Source organism: Marmota monax, unplaced genomic scaffold, assembly GCF_021218885.2.
Source record: "Marmota monax isolate L192 unplaced genomic scaffold, Marmota_monax_Labrador192_F-V1.1 WCK01_AAM20220418_F8-fsc00276, whole genome shotgun sequence".
Taxonomy (NCBI): domain Eukaryota; kingdom Metazoa; phylum Chordata; class Mammalia; order Rodentia; family Sciuridae; genus Marmota; species Marmota monax.
In genome coordinates, this window is record NW_026695204.1 from 2,646,474 (window position 1) to 2,673,547 (window position 27,074).

The 27,074-nt window shown below is 36.9% G+C and overlaps 1 long non-coding RNA gene and 1 other non-coding gene across 2 annotated transcripts in view; both read right to left on the reverse strand.

Annotated features, from left to right (window-relative positions):
* Window positions 1–27,074, reverse strand: part of LOC124083325 (uncharacterized) — a 33,822-nt gene that overhangs the window by 5,087 nt on the left and 1,661 nt on the right. The window contains exons 2-3 of the long non-coding RNA XR_006848696.2: window positions 6,941–7,094; window positions 249–447 (exon numbers count right to left, since the gene is read on the reverse strand). This is a non-coding gene — a long non-coding RNA (uncharacterized LOC124083325). The remainder of the gene's footprint in view (window positions 1–248; window positions 448–6,940; window positions 7,095–27,074) is intronic.
* On the reverse strand, window positions 11,132–11,205 carry Trnaa-ugc (transfer RNA alanine (anticodon UGC)). Its single transcript has one exon. It is a non-coding gene; the product is annotated as a tRNA-Ala (tRNA).

Genomic DNA, 27,074 nt, shown 5'->3' on the forward strand with positions numbered 1-27,074 from the left:
AGATCATTTTCATTAAAAAAAATTAGCAGCCTTATTGATGTGTAAGTGACACACAATAAACTGCAATACTAAAATAGAATGTTTGATAAGCACACAAATGTACACACCTATACACTATTACCAAAATCAAGATAATGACCATATCCACAAAGGTCATGATTCTGTGGGTCAGGAATCAGAACAGGCATGTCAGGGAGAGCTTATCTCAGATACCATGACCTTAGCCACAGCTGGAGTTGATAGAATACCTGGGGTGGCCCACATGTCTGGGGTCTTCATTCTTCTGCAAGGGGTATTTTTTGGGATGAGAAGTTCCAAAATGGTTTCTTGCTGGCTGATCATGGTAGCTGGGAGGGGATGGCTGGAACAGCAGAGATCTAGCAGATATACTTTGTATATAGTGGTCTCAGGATAGATTTCTTCCATGGCAGCTGACTTCACCTAGAGCTGGAGTTCCAAAAAAGAGGGTTCCAAGAGGCAGGGAGTAGAAGCTGCCAATATTTTGCAGTGTGGGCCCCAGAAACTGGCACAGCTTCAGGTCTGCTGTGCTTTATTGATTAAAACAGTCATAGCTCTCACACAGATTCCAGGAAAGAAGGGCACTGACACTTCCTCTTGATTAGAAAACATTAAGGAAGTTTTCTGACCATCTTTAAAGCACTAAAAGATGTGTCGAATACCCTGTATTCCTGAGGGCGGGGGAAGACTTCAATGTGGGGACATGAACAAACAATTCCTGCATACCACAAGAATTAATAGGGAGAGGAGGTGGAAATGATATAAGAATTTCCATTGACTCCTCTGTCTTCATAGCTCTTTATCAAGCAATATTCTTTAAATAACCTGAAGTTGCTATGCTTTGATATAGTACAAATATGTGCATTTTGGATACAAATGGATGTGATCAAAATTATAAGGTAAATACCATTGTACATTTATCATAGAATAGTATATCAGTAATGGTATACTTTAGTCATCTAAATTATTATCAAGATTCCCAAATCATTATTGAGATGTAATCACTTCAGCTAAACCATCTGAGATGGATATATTGGGTTCTAGTGATGTTATATTTCTACAGTCTTATCTTATTGGAAATCTCTGTTCTTTACCTTATAAGAATTCCATCTTTTAAAAGTTGGGGAAGGTGTAACTCTATGAATAGACATTTATATCTTAGCAAACTTTATACTAGAGATCACTTCCCATACACAGTTTTGTATTTTCTGCATAAATATAACCTGGATATGTTGGATAGCATATTGAAGAAATGTCATCACACCATGGTGAAAATATATCTCTTATTATCTGTTCAGTCACCATCTGAAATGTGTGAATGTAGCACAGAATGAAATTTAAAAAATGTTAAGTTAGTAAAGTATAGCATGTAAACCTTTCAGGAGGATGTTTTTTCTGTGGTCTTTTGGAGAAACACAAGGACAAGACAGTGTATAAGTACAGTTCACACATAGAAGAGGGGTACTTGGTTCATTAAAAGGAAATTAAATTTGTAATCATTATTAGTATTAAATGGAAGTAGTTACTACTTGGAAAGAAAGCACTTCTTCACCACATCCCTTTGGATTCCCCTTAACCACTAGTGAGGGTCATCTCAAGTAGTATCAGTGACCCTTGTTTCTCCAGGGTCTTGGTGGACTGTCATTCCTAAAATGTCTACTCTGACTAACACAAACAAGAAGAAGGAAGATAGAATCTTCTGAGTGTACATGTGTGTATATCTATCAGAGAGATTACAAAGATCCACTAAAATGTTAGTCACTTGGGATACTATAGTTATAGGAGAGACCAGGTGTAAAGAATCTTGATCATCAGGTAAATTTGAAGGTGATTTATAGGAGCGGGAAGTGTATGTCAAGGAACAGAGTGTAAGGGAGTGACATTCCTTGGAAGAATAAGCATAGCATTAAAAACAAGCAATCTAAACAACACAATTCCTTTATTTTGTGCATCTTAAATGTTTGGTTTTTAATGTTTAAATCATATTGCACATCTGATTTTGAAAGGATCATATCAGGTATTTAATTTTAAGTCAGGCTCTTCACAATATCATGCTATTTCCATGGAGTTAGGGGATCATGTAACAAGGGTGAAAAGCAATTAAAATTAATTAGTGTGATAGAGGTCAAGCCAGGTCAATGTACCTACTCACCCGTCCACATTCCAGACCTCTAATAGAGGTGTATGTGTGCAGGGTCGTAAATAAGTGTCTGCCACTTAGAACATTAAGTTAATTAGCATCAGAAGAAAAAGAATTCATACATGACAGTAAGTATAGAAGCAAGGAGAACTCAAAATTATTCCTACATTGCTAAGCCTTAAATTCTAGAATTTCAAATATGCGTATTCAAAATGTAGCTTCCTTGCTTTTTCTCAACAATTCCTCCCAGAAAAAGAGGATTTCTTTGTGAAACTTGGTGCAGGACTGATGTTTCTTCTATAAGGTTATCAATGCCCTTTGTAAACATGAAAACAAGTCAGATGTGAAACATAATTTAAACATTCAATAACAAAACATCAACTTATCGAAAGTCTTTTAGATGTGAGCTATTTTGCTAGGTTTTCAGGATACAGCCAAGGAAAAAAAGTCAAGTTTTCTGCTTGAGGAACATATAGGAAACAGGCAAGTCTTGCAAATAGAAAACAAAGTATAACAGAAAACTACCTGGGGAAAAATAGTATAGATCCATGTCCCAGAGATTTAAATGTTAAAAATAATTAAAATTTGAAAAAGTACTAGAAGAATCCGAGGCACAATTTCTAACTATCAGAGTAGGAAAGACTCCACTAATAACTTCATAAAAGTAAAAAATTAACATGATTTCAAATAAAGTAAAAAGAAAATACAAACTGGAGGAAAAATTTCAACTCATAAATAAAAGTTTAAATTTTCAAAAGAGTTTTTATAAATTAATAATACTAACATCCCAATATCATCTGGGTAAAGGACATGGCTGTTCAGTCAAAATACAATGGCTCTCAAGCACATCAAAATGTGCTAAGATTTATATATATATATATATATATATATATATATATATATATATATGTAAAAATTAAAAGTATGTCATTTTCTATTTATGATATTAGCAAAAATCAAAACCTCTGGGAACACACAATGTTAGTGAGGATGTGGGAGAACAATCACTTTTTTATTGGTAGAGTGTAAGTCAGAAATCCCCTACAACAATATTGTGACAAAAATATAAATGCTCATTCTCTTATATCCAGAAAATCTACTTTTAGGAACTCATCCTATACTTACACATGCCAAATGACATGCACTTTATTATTAATAGTAGCATTGCTTTAATAGAAAAAGAGTAGAAACAACTTGAATGACCATCAATAGAGGTTGGATTAAGTAGATTAGGGTACATTCACATGAGGGGATTACCATAAATTTTGATTATCTAGGGCTAGTAAACCATCCCCAAACATAGTAAGTTAAAACAATGATTATTTTATTTTCCCTCTCAATTTCATGGGTGACTGGGCTTCTTTGGGAAGTTCCATTCTGCATAACATTGGCTAGGATTATTGTCATCTCAACCAGGCTAGAAATGTCCAAGATGGCTCACTGACATGGCTGGCATTTGGGGCTAGCTGTTGGCTGGAATGTCAGCTAAAATTGTTGACTGTATATTAGCATTAGCTGTCCTCCATGTGGCCTCTGTTCATGGTTTGGGCTTCTTCCAGCACTGTAGCTAACTTCCCAGAGAGAGTGTTCCCCAGGTATAAAGCTATAACTCTCAAGGACCAATCTCAGAAGTTACACAGGTAGAAGTTATGAGTTATATACTACTACCTCATTGTATTGAGCAAAATAGGTTATAAAGCTAGCCCAAATACAAAGGGAAGAAACTGGAGAAGGACTGATCTTGATTAGAGAAGTGACAAAGAATCGGACTGTCTTTAAATCTACCAGTCTATGCATCTATAATATAAAAACAGGTAATATTTTATGTACTGATTGGTAAAAATTCCTAGTATCTATTGTTAAGTGATGGTTGTATAACAATATGTATAATATGACAATATCTATATATACAAAGATTGTGCCAGACATGGGGGCACATGCCTATAATCCCAGCAGATGGAAGCAGGAGAATTTCGAGTTCAAATCCAGAATATGGAAGAACAATGACTTTTTTATTGGCAGAGTGTAAGTCAGAAATTTCCTACAACAATTCAGCCACCTAGCGAAGCCCAAAGCAACTTAGCCAGACACTGTCTTAAAAAAATAATAATAATTAATAAATAAATAATTTAAAAATGGGTTGGGGACGTGGCTCAGTGGTTGAGCACCAATGGGTTCAATCCCCAGTACCAAAAAAACAAAACAAAACAAAACAAAAAAAACCTCAAAGAAGTGTGGATAAAGGAGAATATGCCTAATTACTTACACATGCCAAAAATACCTTAGCAAATACATAGGAAACTGGGTAGCTAGGTACAAGTATGGGAGAATGTTCAATGATTTCTCCTTATATCTGTTGATTTTGAACAGCATGACTATTCAAATTGTCCTATTTTAAAATGTTGAACTCTAAAAATTATAATGACAAGCATGATAGGCTCTATTTCCTAAGCTAAAAATTAAAATATACTTGGAAGAGAGCAGGAAATTTGAAATCTATCCCTGAAAAATCTATTATTTTGATAGTGACTACATTAACATGATTGGAGCTCAGACTAGAGGATTGACTACCTGAACTGGGAGAGAATGATTCAGGGTGGGTCTTGAAGAGCAACAGATGATCTTCACATATTGGTAAGTTGCAGTAAGAAGAAACTGACAGGAGTCAACACTGATGGCTTCTACTTTTATGTGAAAGGGGAGGTAAGTCCATCCCATGAATATGAGTTTTTGAGAAAGAGGAGGACTTGAAGGTAGTGAAAAGAGCTAGCAGCATTTCCATAGGAAGTGAGTAGGAGAAGTAAGAACAAGTAGAATAACTATGAGTTCACAACAATATCATCAACACAGCAATGAGATTTTTCTCTACTTACTCAGGTAGAGGAAACAGATAGTGAATGGGACTGAAGATGGAGAGCACAGATATGGGAAAAGGGAAAAAGAATATGGAAAGACACTGATTTGATAGCTGATAAAGCCCTGGGCCTTTCGGTCCTGTACAAGAGTCTGGAGGAAAGGGAGGCAGACAATGGAAAAGAAGTAGTGCCCATGAGGACTCAAACAATGGTAATGGGAGTAAAGGTGGTAAAGCTAAATGAGTAGAAAATAATGTGATGATTGGTCTGAAGTTGAAGATTTCAAACATGGAACAATCCTCAATGAAGATATGGATTCTGTTTCTAATATTGGTTGTCAAAAATATACGGACACCATTTTATTTGGGACAATCCTTTTTGACTTTTCAAACAAAAATTGGGTATGTCTTCTTACAACACTAAGGCATGATTCCAGAGACCATATTTTATAAACTGAAATAAAAACACATGGCTTAATAACTATTCTTACTTTATGTAATTTGTTAATATATTTCAATGAAAAGACAAACAATACACAGCACACAGTGTGTTAGTATCATATCAGAAAACCCAGAAATCCCAGTTTCTATAGACAGATATGATGATGCAAAAGTAAATACTTTCAGTCATGTTTGAAATACTACAGTTTTTAGACTAAACTTGAAAAATGAGGCCATATATGAACTCAGTGATTTCTAATGCTACTTTCACACCATTACTCCCTCAAGCTTTACCAGTATTGAGGACAGTGTAGTTTAATGATAAGAGAGAAATAATACCTCTTGTTGGTGATTGTATTTATGTCTTTCGGGGAGAAGCATCCCAGCCAGAATAACGTTCATCTCCCTAGAAGGATGAGTGTATTCTTTCTTGTTCTCCTCTAAGTTTAAAGAAAAGGCTGTTTCCCTGTTCAGATTCCAAATTCCTTAGGAAAACAGAGGCTACAACAAAACCATACCAGTAACTTCCACTCACATGTCAGTTTTAAAACAACTTGGGAAAGGTCAGCCTATTTGACTTCCTTCTATTGTTGAATTTGCCCAGTTCCTGATTATATTACAGTCTGGTAGTGATTTTTAAAGGAGATGCCTTTATCTGTTTTGGTTTTCTAAGCAACATAAATTAACCAGAAACTTTCTTTTCACACAGAATACTACTTATCTTGGGAACAGATTAATTTTGATAAAAAGCATTCTCTAGGGATCTTTGCAAGAATATTAGTAGCAGTTGAGTGGAAACCTGTTGGAGAGAGAGGGGGCAGAAAGGAGTCAAGAAAAGCTCACCAGTGACACAAAGAGGTCACTGATGTGAACTATCCCAGTTCCAGTATCAAGGATGTTCCTTGGTAGATGAAGCATTAAATTTAGATTTGTTGAAATTATAATGTTAGCCTCAAACTATGGTTTCAGTTTTTTTTTTTTTTGATCTCTATTACTTTGAAGTTATTACCTTTGTCCTAATTATCTGAAAATATTCATTTATATCAGGTAGCAGTTAAGGTGAATGTGACATGCCAAAAATTGTTCCTAAGGAACTCTTTTAATCTTATGAAAGATTCAGAAGAATATGCTATTTTTATATCTGGAATTGTATCAATTGTTACTTTACTTTTCAACTTCCAAGTCTAGTCTAAAATTTTCTATAGTTTTCTATATAGCCTCTAGTATAGTTCATTTTTAAATGCTGCACACACAAATCTGGTAGATAAAGTGAAATTCGAGGTATTCAACATGGAAAAAAAAAGGAGATAAATATGGAAAGTATTCAAAAAAAAAAGAAGAAAAAGAAAAACCTCACAAAAAACACAAAACAGAGGGAGTGGTCTGGAAGGAGAATCTAATGGGTCAGGCATATTTACAATATTTCTTGCTCAGATTACTTAAGTATGTCACAAGCCTTCTTTTTGACTTGCGGTAAGGATACTTACCAAAAGAATGTTCTGAAGGCCATTAGGTACATGTGTGTCATCAGTACTGAATAAATGAGCGCCCAAGCAATCTCAACACAGGAACCAGAGGCGCAGAGTAGAGGTTATTATGAGCACAAATTCTGCTTTCCTGGATTCAGTTTTCTCCGGCAATCTGTAAAATGAGGACAACACAACTACTAAGGAATAAATGAAGGAATTATATATGTAAAACACAATATTGTCATCAGTGCCTGGCACATAGAACACTCATGCAATTCTGAGGAATCTCTGCTCAGTTTTTAAGTTTGGTGTAGATACCAGATAAACCATTAAAATGGTGGAACTTTTGAAATGTCCTTTTCCAAAGGTAGAAAGAAATAGGAAGACCAAAGCCTCAGACTCCATGAAGGGATTATGAAGGAGGAGAGTTATAATTGAGCATTTTGTTTATATTAATGAGGAAACAGGTTGAATTTATAGCAGGAAAGGCTTAGCTTCAAGTTTGTGGACTTCGAGACACAATGTACTCTAAGATACCGTTGAGCTGGAAATTGCAAAAAAAGGAAAAGGTACTTGATGTCAGTCAAGATGGCATCAGTTGACCCGGACACTTCCCTGCATCCTTTTGATTGGATATGAAGTATAGTGATTTGGTATAAATATATGATTGCCTACAGGAAAAGAGGTGGGTCCTAGCACTATTAGGACTACTTGGAAAATCACCTCACCAAGAGTCTCTTGTTAGCAATGCAGTAGCTAAACTTCCTTGGTTAGATTCCAAGACTAGTGATTCTCATAGGGAGGTTCATTCCAGAACAAATAGTGTTAATGGTGAAGTTTAAACTCTACGTATATTAAAGTTGCATTTCAACAGAAAGCAACAGTATTTGACATCTAATAATGCATTTAGATTTGTTAGCAATCTCACTTTAATCACTGTGCATATGGCATACCAGGTGAGTTACAACATTTTGATTTTCATGGGGCATGAAGTTTTAAAACTGATTAGCATTTTTAAATATTTATTATTTCATTTTATTACATAAAGTAGCATATAAATTTAGAGTCAAAACTATTTTTAGACCAAATTTAATCCAGAACATATACTAAAACTAATATATGTAAAAAATGACATTTTAAAAATCAAATGTGAAGAATATATAGAGAAATACTGGAGTATCTCATGGTCATGATGACTAAATTTTAGCTCAAAGAGACTTTGAAGATCACTTAATTTGCCTACCTCTCATCCTGTTATAGACTGGTCACCTCATTGCTCAACCATACTGTGAATGGGAAGCATTGAAGGGATGGCATGGAGATTCTGTATGGCTGGAAATTGTGCCCTGGTGACTGATGGAAAAATGGAAGTAAAGGACCTTGCCCCAGGCTTCTTGAGAGATTTGTCTTTTTATTGCCTTCTAAAGCTCTTTCTAAACTCCATGGTGTTGAAATAAAAGTTGATCTGCTAAATCTGGACATGTTGTTTGGTTAAAATAAGTAGAGAACACAAAACTGATCTAAATCATAAAGAACTCATGATTCCCAGGGTCTAGGGCTGGAATTTATACATTAAAAATCCATGTTAAGAGTATTTGGAGGTGGGACATTTTGGAAGTGACTGGGAGATGGTTTGTGCATTAATGGGCATCAAGGAAGTGACTTTGTTATAAAAACAAGCTCTTTGGCATGCTTGCTCTGTCCTGCCATGTGATGCCCTCTGCCACATTACCATGAAGCAAGAAGACCCTGACTAAGATGCTGGGCAGATGATGACACCACGCCCTTGGACTTCCCAGCCTCCAGAACTGGACACCAAATAAATGTCTTTCCTTTTTAAATTATTTGGTCTCAGGTATTCCGTTATAGCAATAGAAAATAGACTAAGGAAACAGAGGACTGATTTTTATTTTTCTAAACAATTTTAAAGTGTATCCAAAAAAAGTACATTGAACACAATAGAGAAAATAGTGAATAGCTGTTTGGACAACAATAGTATTAACCCTCTAAAAAGAATCTAACAATTTCTTCAGGGTGGAGGGTGGGCATGATCACACTCAGTTCTGGTAGCTTTTGGCAGCATAAAGCTCGAGAGATTGGACAGCTGCTGTGGTATCCAGTGGTACTAACAACGGTTTCTCATCTTATTGTTTTAATTTCATGGGATTATGATTTAGGTCTATCACAAAATCAGGGATTCTTTTTTCTAATTTTTTATTGTTGGTTGTTCAAAACATTACATAGTTCTTGATATATCATATTTCACACTTTGATTCAAGTGGGTTATGAACTCCCATTTTTACCCCGTATACAGATTGCAGAATCATATCAGTTACACATCCATTGATTTACATGTTGCCATACTAGTGTCTGTTGTATTCTGCTGCCTTTCCTATCCTCTACTATCCCCCCTCCCCTCCCCTTAAAATCAGGGATTCTTAAGAGAATTTATAAAATGTAGATAATAGAGGCCAAAGAGGTACTGGGGAAAACCATGTGTAGAAGTAGCAAGAAGAGTTAGGACTAAAGGTTTACTTTTGTATTGGGGGAAATATATCTAACTTAAATGTTCTGTCACTTTTATCCTTTAGACCTCAGAATAGATAGAAGCATACAAGAATAGAGACTTGCAGCTTATTTGATTCCATCCCGGTGAATTATTCATTCCATGGGCATTACGATCCTACTGCTCACATTTTTCCTGAAAGGGCAGAAACTATCGCTTACTTCTTTGGCGTTCCTCATGACATATAGCATGATAACAGGGGTAAGATGAAGTTGTATTAAATTTGCTTTGAATTATGAAGGTGAAGGTGAAGGTAAAAAGAGGGAAGGGGATCTTTAGTTTTCTAGGTTGGTGTTCATTCTTCCAAATATGCCATTATGTGCCTTCTGATTTGGTTACAGCTTGCTGATTGAGTGTGAACCTATATTTTCATTCGCAGTCCCCAAAGACGTATTCTAAATTGCAACCTATTCCACTGTGAAAACAAAAACAAAAGCAGGCTGTCTGGCATTGAATGTGCTGGCAGCCAGTGCAGTAATCTGTTGTAATTTTGTTAGGTTTCTGTGCTGATTTCCATTTGGGCAGTGCCCACATTACTGATGAGACGTTCATATATTCACAGCTATCCAAGGAGCAAGAAAACATCTGCCCCAAAACAGACAAAGATTATCCTGACGATTATAAGAATTGGTTACTGCTAATGCTATTGTGAATTACCTTCTACAAGAAGTCCAATTACAGGAAAATCAAGTGCTGCTCTCAGAAGCCATATGGTATCCTGAAGAAGGGGCCCCATGTCCGTGGCTAAGTAGCCGAGATTCCTGCCCTGGCACTGCCAACAGCTAACTGTGAAAGACAGTGATCAGCAGACACATGCTCAGACCTCAACAAGAATCCTTGGTCTCAGAAAGAAAGGACCTGCTGCTTCAGTAATGCAAAAAAAATCACAAAAATAAGCCACATATTAGATTAAAGAGAGGAGCAGGTACAGAAAGGACTGAGCTCCAAGAGTCACTGCTGAGAATGACTCCCGGCGAGATAATAACAACTCATATTTTTAAATGCCTACAATATGCCAAGCACTTTCTAAAAAGTTATTAAACCCTCCTTTTGGGGAAGAAGGGGTACTAGAGATTGAACCCAGGGATGTTCTACCACTGAGCTACACCTCAAAATAAATTTTGAGGCAGTTTCTTACTAAGTTGTCCAGGCTCTTCTCCGACTTGTGCCCTCCTGCTTCAGCTTATTTATTTATTTATTTATTTATTTATTTATTTTTATACTGAGAATTGAACCCAAGGGCACTCAACCACTGAGCCACATCCCCAGCCCTATTTTGTATTTTATTTAGAGACAGGGTCTCACTGAGTTGCTTTAGCACCTCGCCATGGCTGAGGATGGCTTTGAACTCGCAATCCTCCTGCCTCAACCTCTGGAACCACTGGGATTACAGATGTGTGCCACTGTGCCTGGTTGCTTCAGCCTCTTGAGTAGTTGCAATTATGGGAGTGGGCCACCACACCTGTCTTTTATTAACACGTTTTCATTGGAATATGTAATGAATTGACCTCCATCCTTCCAGACTCCATTATTGACCTCACTCAGGAGTTGCTGTATGGCAATGCCAAAGAGCCAAGCACTCTTTGTATATTTTATTTATTTACTTATCTATCTATCTATCTATCTATCTTTCTATCTATTTTTTGTGGTACTGGGGATTGAACCCAGGGCCTTGTGCATGCAAGGCAAGCACTCTACCAACTGAGCTATATCCCCAGCCCCAATATATTATTTTTAGTTGATAAAATAAAATTTAACAAGAAAGTGTCATTGTGTTCTATTGAGGAAATAGGTTCAGAGAGGTTGAGCTTCTTGGAAACACACAGCTAGTGGGTGGTACCACTTCATTGTACTGGAAATTTGGGTAAATCTTTTAGAGGATTCAAACTTTTCAGAGTAAAAGAGGTTTATACTTTGCGAAGATTCTCATTCCATAAAGCCTGAAATATTCCCTTATTAATAATATATAAAAAAAGTGTCTCCTGTTCTTTAGGTTGCAGTGAGAAAAGAGTTGAAAAACAGAAGGAAGGAAGAGGGGGAGAAAAAGGAGGAATCTTAGGCAAAGAAAAAAGGAAGAAGAGGAGGAGAAAAAAATAAGAAAGTAAGAAATAAAAGAAAGAGGGCTGGGGTTGTGACTCAGTTGGTAGAGTGATTACCTAGCATGTGTGAGGCACTGGGTTCAATTTTCAGCACCATATATAAGTAAATAAATAGAGGTCAATCAACAACTAAAAAAAGAAAAAAGAAAGAAAGAGATAAGTAGAGTCAATGTAATAAAAAAAAGCCTAGATAAGGATTCTGTTTTCTCTAAATTAATAAAGTGTCTTTCTCCGTGTTCTGACCACCAGATACAGGGGTCTATTTTCACCAGATGTGACACCTGCTTCCAAGGAAAGTTTAGAAAGGGAACAAGTGGCTTTGCCAAGTCAAAGAAATGCAAAACAGACACTTCACACTACAGAAAACTTTTTTAAAGTATTGGATATATTTTTTTCCATTTATTTTGATATGTTCAGGCTAGTTTTTACCATAACATTATTATAACTTTAATACCAGATGTGCTATAAAATTTTATGTAAACTAAGTGTTTAATAATAGGAGACCATGGGACAATTCTAGGATCTTAAATTCTTTGCAGAGAAACAGGCTTAGCACAAGCGTGGTGTTATGTGTGTGTATGCCAATCTTCCTTGTTTGCCATGAATAATGTCCAATTCTTTTGTCTCTTCACGAAGACTTGCAAATAGGATGTGTTACAACTCAAAAACTATAACAACTTTCATTGAACCTAATTCTTGGCACAGCCTTTTTAAATGGATCTACTTCAAATGATACCTTGAACACTCTCTCCACTACCCCCATTATTTTCAATATCATTTCGAACCAGTCCAAAATTTTCACTTGTTTGTCATTGTCTGTCTCTATATTGAAAATGATCAGGGGGCCAGGTTTCTTTTTTTATTATTATTATTTTATTTTTATTTTTTTAGTTGTATTTGGACACAATATCTTTATTTTATTTATTTATTTTTATGTAGTGCTAAGGATGGAACCCAGGGCCTCACACATACTAGGCAAGCGCTCTACTACTGAGCCACAACCCCAGCCCAAGGGGCCAGGTTTCTCTGTTTTGTTCACTGCTGTATCTCCAGTGCCTGATTCAGGGCCTGCCTAAAATGAATGCTGAAGAGCATCAGTTAAATGAATGTAGAAGCATATGAATGCAGTATTTTCAGAAGTGTATTCTTTTTTTTTCTTTCCTTTTTAACATTGTTTAATGTCTAATTTGTTTATCTTATACTGAGATACACATCTTTTAGAGGAAAAATTTATACCTGTTTCTTATGGAAAATCCAAAAAGTCTCAGTCACAACTATGCTTAGTCCATTTCTGTAATACTGTGGCTAAAAAGGTAATACAAATGTATAGACTCTGAATGGTCGTGTACTCTTAGTTACATACATGATTTCATTTGTCACCTCATTGTAAGGTGGGAAGTGAGTCTCTAAAAGGGTTGACTTTCTAGTCCAAAGTAGCACAAGCAGTAAGTATCACATCACAGCATCGATCAGGCCTTCTGACACCAAAGTCCTTAAACAACAACTGTATTCTGCAAAACCACCTCCTCTGTGTGTGTGTGTGTGCACATTAATACTTTCAGGTAGATTGTCCTAAGCAGGACTTTCTCATTAAAAATATGTTATAGTCCAACAAATACAAAATACAAAGTGAAATCGTTAAAATATATAAATAAGGAGCTGGGCTGGGGCTTAGCATACTTGCATACTTAGCATACTTGCCTGGCATGTGTGAGGCCCTGGGTTAGATTCTCAGCACTACATAAAAATAAATAAATAAAATAAGGTCTATCAACAACTAAAAATACATATATATTTTAAAAATATATAAATAAATGTTTAGCTTTCTCTGGTTTCTACTTTTAAAAAAATAATTACTTTGTGGAAGAAGAAAAATGCAATAGTGAAATTCTTTCATCCCATTTTTTCATAATATATTGTACATATAAAAACAAATTTATTAATTTCCCTAAATATGGAGGTACCATTTCTTTTCAAGGTGCTACACAGTATGTCTTGCTATCTTGCAGTTTTAATATTAGTCTTTCATGTTCCTCAGAGTTTGGTTTTCATTCAGACCAAGTATTTCCAGCTTTCTGTTCTTAACTCTATTCAGCCAGGGAGAGACTCCAAGTATGGCTACTTTGAAGTCTGCAATGGTGTCAGGTTCCTGGGCAACACAGAGGAGATCTAAGAGCAGAGGAAAGGAACCAGCGAAGTGTAAAATACAGTATGTTGGAATTGTGGTGGTGTTGTCAATATGATGCTTATTTAAGATTTACTTCTCTTTTTCCAGTCTCTCAAGCTAAATTTAAACAGTTCATGTATAACTTCTACCCCCAAATTAGAGGAAACATCATGGCATGGTTTGGAGCCAGGAGAACTGGACTCAAATTCCAATTCTGCCACTTGCTTGCTTTGTAACCTTGGGCAAGTCAGAATTCATTTCCTCATCTGGGACCTGAAAGAATCCTGCCTGCCCCGGTTACTCCTGTGGGTAAAAGATTATAATTAGACATAGCATATGAAGGATTTTATAAACTATAAAGCACTTTACAAATGTTAACATTTTATTCAAGAGATTTGTATTACACATTGAATACAATAAAGGAGAAGTAAAATGATGGGTATTTTTTTGTTTTTATTGCCTTATACCATAATTCATTATAGTTCTTATTTATGGCCACTTACTTCAGTGAAAATTTATTTGTCAAAACATCTATATAAAACTACTCTAGTATTTTATGTATGAGAAAGTCAGATTTGATTTGCACAATTCTCTATATAGATGTATATCTTATTTATTTTTATTATCGTATGTTTGATTTATGGATAATATAGTCATAGGGTTCAAAAGCCGAAAAAATAAAAAGGTACAAAACATAAGGTATCCTTACATCTGTGTCCCACAATGGCCTATTACTATGCCTCTTTCAATATATAACCTCTATATGAATGTCATTCTGACCATCTTTAGGTGGATGCAAGCTCTAACTCTTTTTTTTTTTTTTTCAGAAACCTGGGATTCTTCTGCTTAGAGGCTAGGGAGGATAGAAAGGAGTAAATTCTCTAGGTAATGACATAATGCACCCAGTGTCACATATTGATTTGGTGGCAGAACCAGATTTGGCTTTAATTTATCCAAGAATTCAAAGGCAATATCCAGACCAGTATGTCACTGGAGAGGACTGAAGTTAGAGCTCACAGAAAACAAAAGTGAGAGTGCAAAAAGGCAAATGATAGGTTGAGCAGGAAAAAGGCAAATATAGTGCATTTTGTCACTAGCTAGAAAAAGGGTCCCAGTCTAGCCACTCTAGGTAGGGAGCCACAAGTGCTATGCGTTCACCTGCAAACAGGTGCCCAGGTTCTCATCGTAAGCTGTGGAACTGTGTGCCTGGGGTGCCTTCCACAACTGAGCTCAGAAGTTCTTCCCAGTGATTCAGCATGGTTCGTGGTGAAGTCCGAGGTGGGTGGGATTATGTGATCACTCGGGGCCACATTCACTAATCTCAGGGGCAGGAGAACAGGAACTGCTTCAGTGAGAAAATTTCCAGGTAAAACTGAGCAGTCTCACCCCTTCATGGTCTTATCAGGGGTGAATGTCTTTAAGTGACCCTCAAATGTAAGGTTTCCTCTGCTAAAGGTTGCAGTTTTGAAGATCCTGCCACAGGGGGAGGACTCTCAACACTGTCCAAACACCCATTGTCATTACTTTGCAAAGGGAATTTGAAACACTGGAGGCTAATCTCTAAGGTCAGCCTTCATATATTTATACTTTGAGATTCTGAGATGATGTAAGATGTTTTGTCAGAAAATTCTTGGAACGTAGGTAGATTTGTTTATAAATGGTTGGCCTGATATATTTTCTTGAACACTGTGTTCTTAAACACACACACACACACACACACACACACACACCCATCCATTACCAAAAGTGACAGATTGCTGCATGGGATTTGTTAGTGCCATGTATGCTTATTTCTTCCCACCTGCCTTCAGCTACTTCTAAATAATCCAAGAATTCTAATTTGAATTTCAAAGATGTTTCTAAACTTGTGTTTTTGCTGCATTATTCTATTCTAAATTTTTAAAACTTTTCTTGATATTTTTATTCTGTGTCATTGTTTTCATGTGTTTATATTTTCTTAAATCTGAAAAGTAACACTCAGAAAGCTACTTGTACTGTGTCTCAGAAGAACCTCTCAACAGGAAACACTCTGGAGTCACAGAGTCATGGAATTTTGTAATTTATCTTCTTTCTATGATTTTAAGCAGTTTTTCATTGTGTATACTCATCAAAAAAACTTATATGAAGAAAGAGATGCCAGGGATTTTCAACTTGTTTTTATCTGTCATACTATTTTAGATTTTAAAAATTAGTTATATGTGTCAGTCATATGCGAAAGAAGAAAGAAAAAGATAGAATGCTGTATTGTGACAATTTATAAGCTTACAATGGTTCAGTAAAACATAAAACTTGGACAGAATCACAAACGTTACTGTTCCATGTCACTGAACCATCTTTCCAAATCTTAACATGGATTGCTCCAAAGCAGGGTCTGAAATAAAGACTTATTCCTACTCCCTCCAACCAGACCCTCAAATAAACTACCATATATAAGTCTTGGGAATGGGGTAAATGACAAAAGGGAAAGAAGTCAGTAAAAAGATGTGTTATCAGTTGGCTACCACTGTCCACTGATGCCTAATCCCACAAGACCTTCCCAGAGACCTAGTGTGGAGAAGCATTTATCCATCAGCTCCCTGGGCGGGGTGGGGGGGGGGGCTATGCTTGTTCACCCTTCCGGCTTGCCTCAGCACAGGGCCTGTTGTTCCCCACGGTCCTCCTTGGTGGCAGGCCTAGGTTTCACAGTTCCTCCCTGAAGTTATTTCCCGGCCTGTTGTTTCTTGGTTTTCCAGCTCCCAAAACAGTGCCTAAAGTATAGTAAACACCCAATAAATACTTGTTCAATTCATACAAATAGAAGTTCAAATACTTAAAGACATCAAAATGGATTAGAATTTAAACTTTCCGATCAGATACGTGTGATTGTGTAGACACTGTCCATAAGCCACAGTTCTTCATATACTTTGTGTTTTTGGAATCACTTGACATAAATACTTAAACACACATACAGACACACGGTCGGTCTGTGAGTACACTAAGTGAGAGCACTTACAAAACATGGAATGTGACATCTCACAGTCCCAATTTTCCATTTGGTAAACGTATTGTTTGTCCTGTATCTACCATCCCCATCCACAGTGTGTTTTCATTTCTTCATGGACACCAAATGTTCACTTTGGCTCATGAAATACTTTTGTTTATTTTCTCCCTGAATGAGTTAAGCATTTGAGATGCTATGGCTTTTCGTTTCTTTCATAATCTCTTTTTCTTAATTAGTTCTAAAAGAGCCTCCACCCTCAATGCTATCACACACAGAATATTGCTATAAGGACCATCAATTGGATTTTTAGAATCACCTTAGCTTGTTTATTCAGAGGGTTTAAGGTACCTTGAAAGGACCACGCATCAGGGAAGGTTCTTATTCTGTAAACTGAGTTTATCTGTCATTCACATTCTAATTGTAAACACTGAAGAAAGTCATGAAATACACTTTATATTACATGATAGCTTTAAGAGTGTCTACCATGAATATTTTCAAACACATAAAGTTGACAGTACAGGAATGCCATGTGACCTATCATCTAGCTTTATAATTATCAACTTCTCACTAATTCTGCTTCCTCCATTCTGTCACACATTTTCTCTGAGATTATTTTGAACAAAATTTCAGACATCAAATTATTTCATCTATAATATTTCACTCTATTTATTTTGTGGAACTAAGGATTGAACCCAGAGTGCTTTATCATTAAGGCATATCTCTATCCCATTATTATTATTATTATTAAGATGGGATATCTCTAAGTTGCTGAGGCTGGTCTTGAACTTGTGATTCTCCTGCCTTAGCTTCCTGAATCATTGAGATTATAGGTGTGTGTTACCTCACCACACTCAATCTACATATTTAAAAATTAAGTTTTTTTTTTTTCTAAAAGTAATTACATGCTGAGAGCCATACCCCAGTCAGATTGACGCATGGCATTTTTGCCAGAAGTAGTGGTTGAGAGGTAATGCCAGCAAGTTCTCGCGGAGTTCCCGTTGAGTTCCAGTTGAGCTCTCTCAGAGATTCCTGAAGAGTTCTCATTGGTTGGGGAAGTGCCAGAGGAGGGATTTCCAGTTGGTTGTTCTTGGACCAGCCGCGTGGTTTGGGGGAATTCCCGGGGAGCCTGTGTGGAGTGTGCTGGTGGAGTTCAGAAATAAAGTTTGTTCCTGCTTCAGTGGCTTGTGATTTGTGCCCAGCCAGACTGCGGCAATTACACACACTTAATAAATTTCATTCCTGAAGGGCAAAGGGAAATTATTGATGGCTAAATTTCCTAGCATTACTGTGAATTTATTTGCTATCTAAATGCTATGATTTGGACCTTGAATATCCCACAAAAATTCTTGTGTTGAAAGCTTGGTCCCAGCCAATTGGGCTAGTGGGAAGTAGTAGAACGTTTATTAGGTGGGGCCTAGTGGAAGGAAGTTAGGTAATGGGGATGTGCCTTTGAAGGAGATTTTGGGATCTGGCCCCATCCTATTTCTCTCTTTTACTTCCCTGCTCCTCTAATATGAGCAGCTTCCTCTGCCATGTGTTCCCACTATGTTGTACCTTTTTTATGCTGGCTTTTTCACATGCCCCAAAAGCAACTGACCCCATGTTCAACCAGAACTGTTGAAATATATATAAAATAAACATTTCCTTTTTATAAGTTGATTACCTCTGGTATTTTGTCACAATGGAAGAAAGCTGAATAATACAATATATTTAAGATTTTAATTTTTTTGGACAAGTATCAGGTTAGTCAAATCATATAATGTCTGACTAGAGATGTCTGGGAAGAACCAATGACCGTAACTTCCTCCAATTAAAATAAAAATACAGACTAGGAACATCAAGAAAATAGGATGTGTGTGTATGTGTGTGTGTGTATGCTCTCTTTTAGTCCATGTTTTACTTCTTCTCTAGGAGGCCAAAATATCTCAAACTTCAGATCTATATTTCTACCTATATTACGCACAGGCTTGAGAAAGACAAAGTAGAAGAATCAAGCACATAAAATCTTCTCTTGTCCCAGAGTCCTAGGATAGTGCCTGGCACATAGTGAAAACTCAGTAAATGCAAGCTGAGTGAATGCATTACTTCAGAAATTTCAGTGAAGGACAATTTATCATATTTCCAGTTTCTTAATGAAAAGTCCAATTTCAGTCTAGCAACACAGCCAGCTCTAATTGGGTGGCTGCTGTATTAGGTTTTATCCTAGCTGCTTTTCCCTTCTTCTTTCTCTTTCTTCTCTCCTTTCTTTCAGCATTCTCACAATCTTTTTACAGTCTCTTAGTCTTTTGAGATCTTTAATGTGTTGCCTGGTCTGGTATTATACACTCATTCATAATGCTTCTTCCCACCAAATCTGGAGGCAACAGTGATTTATATATAAACTGTCCTAAGTTTGATGGATCAAATATATATATTTATATAATTTATATATATATACATATATACATATACATATGTATATATATAATTTTTTTCTAAGAATCAGGTTTATAATTTGTTTTCACTAAAACCTGTTCTGGGGACCTGTCCCAAGAAGATGGTGATAATCATCTTGCAATTTGATGGAGAGCCTCTTAGGAAAAAGAAAAATTTATTGATGTTAATCAAAATGTCAGCTGTGAGGTTTCTTTCAAGTATCTTCATTCTTTCTAGGAGAATGATGTTGACTAATTTATATGATATCCTGAAGCAAACAGAACTAGGACATAGTAATACAGAATAAATATTCTTCAGGTCTGGTTGTGCAGCAATGATCTGATCTGTGACATACAGTAGTTTAGAACTTAGGGAAAGCCACAGTGTGCTCGTCTTATTCTGGAAGTCTTATATGCAGTCATATACAATGCATAAGGACTCAGCTCAATCTTAATACAGTGAGTCCACTGCAGTTCAAGTCTCAACTTTGAAGGCAGAAGCATTCTGAAACTGTCCTAAGTTTGATGGATCAAAGATAAAACAAATTTTTAGAAAGTCATGAACATTAAAAAAATAAAATAAAATAAAAAAGTGTTACTAATTTTATGAGAGAGAATGGATTATTTGAATGAATTTGTATGCAAGTATCTTAATCAATAACGTCAAATACACACTTTTAAAGAAGTGATTTGCAATTTGTTTTATGAATGTTGTCAATAGACGTCTAGCTCTTGAAAGGTCTAGAGGGCATCTAGCCAGATACCTCCTATAACTCATGGGAAAACTGAGAATAAGGCTACAAACCTGGCCAAGGTGACAGCTCATTGACTACTCATGACTTAATTTAATGATGAAAACAGAGTTTTTACGACTTTTCCTTGGAAAATTAAGTGTCCTGACTTTAACTTTGGTCCTACAATATGAATATCTCTTTTTGGAATTACAAATATTTATTCTACTTTATTAAACTAATTTGAATATTGGTTGATAGAAAAGAAAATGTAACTAAAATGTAAATAGTTTCTGCAATGAGACATTCACATTTCTTGGTAGTGTAGCCCTGCAACAGTTCATGAAGCAAATCAATTCTTTTGACTACTAAAACCAGAGAGAATACAATTTGTTTTTTCTAACTTTCAGAGTTTTATGAATATGTCCTTCACCTAAAAAGTTGCCTTTGAATGGCAGTGTGACATCTTTATGACATGCCAGCTTGCCTCATCTGAACTGCCTTCTGCAGAATTCACCTTCTCCTGTGCTCCTGGACAGGGTACACTGCAAGGATATTCTCTCTGGAGTAGGAATATGGAAGGAGGCAGTGGCCATTGTGTGGAATACACATACTTTATCCCAATTATTCAGTGAAATACTAACTAAGCTGCTTGGAGGGATTCTGAAGTCCAACTAAATGGATTCTGAGTTAACCCAAAAGGGCATTATCTTTGTTGGTCTGATTTGGTTAGGTAAAAGGCCTCTTGAAGAGCCTCCAGGCTTCAAGTTCACCTCCAGCTCATGGGGTTCCAGCTGGCTGTTTTGTGATCCTTGGTATTCTCCCTTTTACCACAGATGCCATGGCTTTAAGTCTAAAGGTCATGGGGTCTGAGCCCATGATGTTCACTTGTCTCAGTTTGGGCATCTTCATGACTAATGCTTTCTAGTAAACCGAATATCTCATTGCTTTAAATATTCCCTTCTAGTAGGGGTTCTCACCTGTAGGATGTCCTCTCCTCCATCGGCCATCCCTACTGCTGCTGCTTGGGTTTTTCTAACATGTTCATGTGACTATGTCATTCAATCCCAGGACTGACAAAGCATCAACCGTTCTCCATCACTCGTTAAGAAAAACTGAGCCTCGTGGCTTGGCGTATTCCCTCTGCTTTTATCTGCCTGCTTTCCTAGTTTCCTCTACTTTTTTTTAGGTGTGCTCCATGGATTCCTTTCAAACTCCCAAGTGTTCCTCCCCAAGACCAAGAAATTGGTGCTCTGGAAGAAATCACCAGCTGCTGAAAGGTACGTTTGTGAGCCAAACAGCCATCAGTAGGGCGAACACCAAAATAAGCATCCTTCTGAAAAGTCTTTCAGGTAACCCACATCAATCTTGAACATGATCTTTAGACATCTGAAAAAGGCTTACACACTGCTTTGTACTATACCTTTCAAGAAGCCGCTACCCACCTTTCTACAAGCAGTGATGGTTCTTTCCACTGCAATAATCTTTCCACTTTCTCCACTGTCACCAATGGTGATACTTCCCTCTTTCCCTTCAACCAAGATCTTTCTTTCACCTCATATATAACCCTAGAGTTGCTCTTCACAGTACTCCTTTCCTGGCATTCAACTCTTTAAATACTTCTCTTACTAGTGGTTTTGTTGTTGTTGTTGTTGTTGTTGTTGTTTATTTTTTGGTACTGGGGATTGAACCCAGAGGCACATAACTACTGAGCCACATCCCCAGACCTTTTTAAAATGTATTTTATTTAGAGACAGGGTACTTACTCTGAATTGCTTAGGGCCTTGCTAAATTGCTGAGGTTGGTTTTGAACTCACAATCCTCCTGCTTCAGCCTCCCAAGCCACTGGTGCCCATCTCTTTCTACTGTTTAGACTCAACTCCTGTCTCTTTGGGACGGATTCCTCCACCTTATCTAGACTCCTTTCCACCAGGTTCACATATAGAGACCAAGGGGCTTTCTCGTGTCTTTTTTAATGACCCCCATTTTCCTACATAGAAATATGTATCCACACTCAGAAATTCACCATTAGTTTCCACTCAGTCATTCAATAGATTCAATTTGGCAGTGTTCTACTGCTTTAAATTAGAGGTCCTAATCACAGGTTTAAGGCCAGTTACCAACTGCCACTTCCATAGCATCCCTTTGCTTAACTACACAGAATGAATGTCTCCGTTCTAGCCAGTAAATTCTACTTCCTACCACATCACTTAACCCGATTCTGACAATTCCAGTCCTTCTCTTCCCCTCTAAACTTTTCCCTGATCTGTCCTCTCCTGTCTGTCCCTTTCCTTCTTCAAACATTTCTCATAAAGCATCTATCTTATAAAGCTTTCTTGGGGTACAACCACCTAAGCAACCTCCTGAGCCCTTTCATAAATATGCCCAGGTGCAGTCATCAGGAATTTGTCCTGCTCAATTTCAGAAAACCATATATACCCATGCAAGTTTAGTAGGGGAAATGAGCCAGAATTTCAGTTCCCAAACACCTTTCACAGAATCAAACATGTAAGCCAGAATGATATTTCAGAACCTTGTTTTAAGACTCAGATGCTATTATAATAATAAACATACCACCAAATAGTGGTCAAATTGACTATTTATAGCAGATAACAAAAACATCTGTTCTTTTGGGTGTTATATTTTGCTATATAAGCTAAAAAGTTTATACACTTTCCTTTAGCCAATGTTCAACTCCCTTCAGTTTTGGTCTGAAGTGAGATCAGCTGTAGAAGAGCTTAATTTCATTTGGGTGGAAGGGTGTATTGCCAAAGGTTATTGCAAGGGGAGAAATGGTATGTCACTGCTTATGGTGGTGCAAGCCTGTAATTGCAGCTACTGGGGAGTTTGAGGCAGCAGGATTACAGGATTACAAGTCTAAGGCTAACTTGGGCAACTTAATGAGACTGTCTCAAAATAAAAAATAAAAAGGGCTGTAGCTCAGTGGTAGAGCATCCTTGGATTCCATTCCCCAGTACCAGAAAGAGAGAGAGAGAGAGAGGAAGAACAGGAGAGGTTTCAGATTTATCAGTATAGACATTTTTCATTATCCACAAGAAATTGGTTCTAGGAAAACCTTGCATATATCAAAATCATCGAATGTTCAAGTCCCTTATATAAAATGGCATAATATTTGTATATAACCTACACACATTTTCTTTCATTCTTTTCCCATTTCCTTCCTTCCTTCCCTCTTTCTTTTTCCCACTCCCATATAGTTATTACCATCTCTAGATTGCTAGAGATGCTTTAAATGCCATGCAAATGCCATGTAAATAGTTGTTATACTGGACTTTTTTTGGGGGGTGACAATCACAAGGAAAACAAAAGAGTGTACATATTCAATGTCATAACTTTTCTTTTCAAATATTTTTGATCCACAGTGATTGACTCCGTAAATGTGGGACCTGGAGATTTTAAATTTGTGCATGAGACCAGATAGGTAAGAGGATATTCTATGAAACTGCTTCTTCCAGCTTCTAGGTCTCTAGGCTTAAAACTCCATGGATCACTTCTCTCTCCAACATATGGAACATCGTGGATACTGCAGGGTTTGGTTACACTTGCTAGAGTTTTTAACGCAAGGAATATTTTCATTTTCTTGCACTTTAGGCCTTGGTTGTCATCCAAATTGACTAGAAGTTAGAGTCATTGTTGCCTCTCTGCACAGCTTTTCTTTATTTTTTTATTACCACCATAGATTCAATCAAAAGAGAATAAGGAAGTGTATTTAAATAGTTTCTTTAAATCTGAGAAACCAGGAAATAAGCCTGCGGTCATAAAAATATATAAATCCAATCATAGTACCTCAGTCAGGAAATATATCAGACCTCACAAGCAAAGCAGGCTGAGCCCCAGTCACTACTCAGACATAACCCCTGCAGAAGTACCTGATAGTATCTACAGACAATTTAAAGCCAAACTGAGCTGAGTCACTTATTTAGCTTTTGGAGAGCAGTAGTGAAGAAGACATATTGGTGGACTGTGGAGTGTTTACACTGCAGGGAAAACCCCTTTGCAGATACGAATCCCTGTGAGATGGCTACAGAGGATCTTAGTTTTCAGACAGATTTTCTACTTGAAAGAAATGCAGAAAAACGTTTTGGCTTCTAATAAAATTGATTGATTTTCATAATAAAGCTCTTTATGTTTTTCTACAAGAATATGAGATTCTCAGGGTAACAGACTTAATTTCCCTAATGTTAAACACTTAAAATTGTCTATATCATAGCATCGAGAAGGAGACAACCTGCCAGGCACAACTGTAATCCCAGCCACTCAGGAGGCTGAGGCAGAGAATCGAAAGTTCAAGGCCATCCTGGGCAACTTAGCAAGACCCTGTCTCAAAATAAAAAATTTAAAAAGGGGTGGGGATATAGCTCAGTGAAAGAGCATCCCTAGATTCATTCCTCAATTACTGAAAGGGGGTGCGGGGGAAGGAGACCACTGGGAGGTGAATGGAAAGGTGGAAGCTATCTGTGGATTGCTGTCCCTATCAGTCATTCCTGGCCTAGGTCAACCTTTATCTTTCTCATGACCTGGCCCACTAGCCAGGTCCCAGCATCTCCATGATGCCTCCTGATTCTTGCTATTGCTGCTGCTACTATGCCAATATTAATTTCTGACCTCTGCTCTGCTGCTTTATGGTAAAATTGCTGTTGTCATACTGTTGCCTTTGACCTGTCCATGAGATTTGTCAATGCCACACTGACATCACTTTCCAGGGAACTTGTTTTTTTCATAAACTCTTTGTAAACTTAAAAATTAAAATATAATTGGTGTACTTCAACTCATTATAGTTTTATTTTTCATTGGTATTCAAATGGAAGCACTTTCAAGTGTGTTCCTAACTCCTGATCCAACCACAGTGGTCTTTAATAATATTCTTGTTTTCAGGGAGGACCACATATTGAAAGTTCCTCTTGAAAATTTTTGCACTCAGACCTGAAGTCAGGCATCTCTCTAATAAGCCCTGGATCTTAGGAGATCATCATCTCTGTGTTAGGGATTCTCGTTGCTAAAAGTTTGCTCACTGTTTCTAGGTTCCTTCAGGGGAAAATGCTAGATTAAAGATGGGTGATTGGATGGATGCATGGATGCATGGAAGGAAGGAAGGAAAGAAAGAAGAAAGGGAGGAAGGAAGAAAGAATGGACAAATAGAGACATAGATAAAATATCACATTTATAGTAAAGTTTCTGATTCAAATTCTAATTCAAGAGTACAGCACTTTTTAAAAATCTTACTTATGTCTACATCTGTTTTACAACCCCAAATCCTAGTTCCCAACAATGCCTACGTAATAGTTCACTTGTTTTATCCCATGAAACATGAAATATCCTCAGAATAATAATAGCAAACTTTCAACAATATAATTACTGAAAACATTTGAAGTTTGTTTTGTTTTGTTTCTGTTTTGTGGGTTTCTTCTGCAGTTCCTTTTAAGGGTTTATCCCATTTGGGATCATTAGTCTACTCTTGGATTTTAAAGACACTTTAAATATTTCCCTTATGAAGAAGTGTACCATCAACTCAATATATAATTCAGTTATATTTTTCATTTTTTGTTCTGAGTTTTTGTGATCTCATATTAACATTTAATTTATTAACAACATATACTAGAAATATTCCATGGTGGTATATTAAGATATTATTCATTTCTTTTATAGCTGTATAATACTCCACTCTGGAGATACATTATAATTAAGGATTCTTTATTAATGGACATTTGAGTTGTTGCTGATGAACAAATAATGCTTCAACAAATAATCTTGGGCATACATTTTTCTAATTTTCCAGTCTACTTTGCAGTAGGTTAGAAAATGGAATGCTAAACCAAAAATAGCCAATAAAATATCCTTTAGCTGAATAGTTGCTGATGACACTCTTATTTTCAAATGGTACAATCACGTTACCTCTCTCTCAAGCTCAGGAAATGGAGGGATGAGTCTTTGACTCCTGATATATCAACAATTATCTCTCCTGGAAAATTAATTGAGCCTTCATACCAATGGACTTTCTGGAAGCTTATCCAAACATGTCCTGATACAAATAAATTCCTATTACTAACATTCAGACAGACCTGGAATATTGCTATATGCCCATGTGGAATCATGTCTTATGTGTGTGTAATAGAAACCATGCAGAGCTGAAATTTATGTTAAATTATTTTAGAATGCACTATACTGGATACTACCACACAGTTTCTAAGTAAATCAAGAGTAGCTGTGTTTTCCTTCAACATTAGAACATAACACTGCTGGATGAGCACCAAATAGTTAGTCTTCTGGAAGCTCTCAGTACAGATCATTAACCACTGAGTGGACTAGAAGTATCTAGTTCAGCTTGCCTCTCTAGTGGTTGAAATTGGGCAGCTTAAATCTATATTATGAGTCTCCAATGAAAGCAAATATAGAAATATAGCTTTTTTTTTAAGGTAATGGGGATTGACTAGAGAGCCTCACACATGGTAAGCAATTACTCAATAGTGAGCTACATCCCCATCCCTTTCTATTTTTTATTTTGAGAAAGGGTCTCATTAAATTGCCCAGGCTTCACTCGAACTTATAATCCTCATGCCTCGGCTTCCAGAGTAGATGGGATAAAGGAGGGAAATAAAGTCATTTGACACATTTTGTTAAGTGATCTTCAATTGTCATAAATTTCTATTGCAGCTTCTATCACTTTGATGAAGCACTGCCTTGACCAACAGCTGTGCAAAAAGGATTGTTCCACAGTCAGCTGAATTCCCACCAATCATTGCAGGGCACTCCATTTAAAAGAGACAATTCTACCCATGTAAGAACCCAGCTGTGTCTAGTGACTCCCCAGTGCTATCTAAGATTAATCCTTGCCAGGTGATTGTTTCCAAAAAAGAAGTTCAAGTTAGATTATCAAACAAGAACAAAAAAAAAGTGTAAGGAAAATGTCAAAACAGGTCATCCCAAATCCAGGCCCTCTCTGTGGAATGTGCAGGAAGCATGCAAAGAAATCATTGTGCTGTATCTTGTAGTATCATTGTGCTGCGGAAGCAGTCTGTAAATTCCTTGGGATAAAAACTTGCCCATGTTGAACTTGGAAAGCTGCCATTCCCTTTGCTCCTTGACCCCAACCCCATTGTTGTATAAAGGTGTTCCCATCCCCCCTTCTAGGGGCACACAAGAGAGCAATGTAGCTTATCAGAGTACTAGAGCAAAG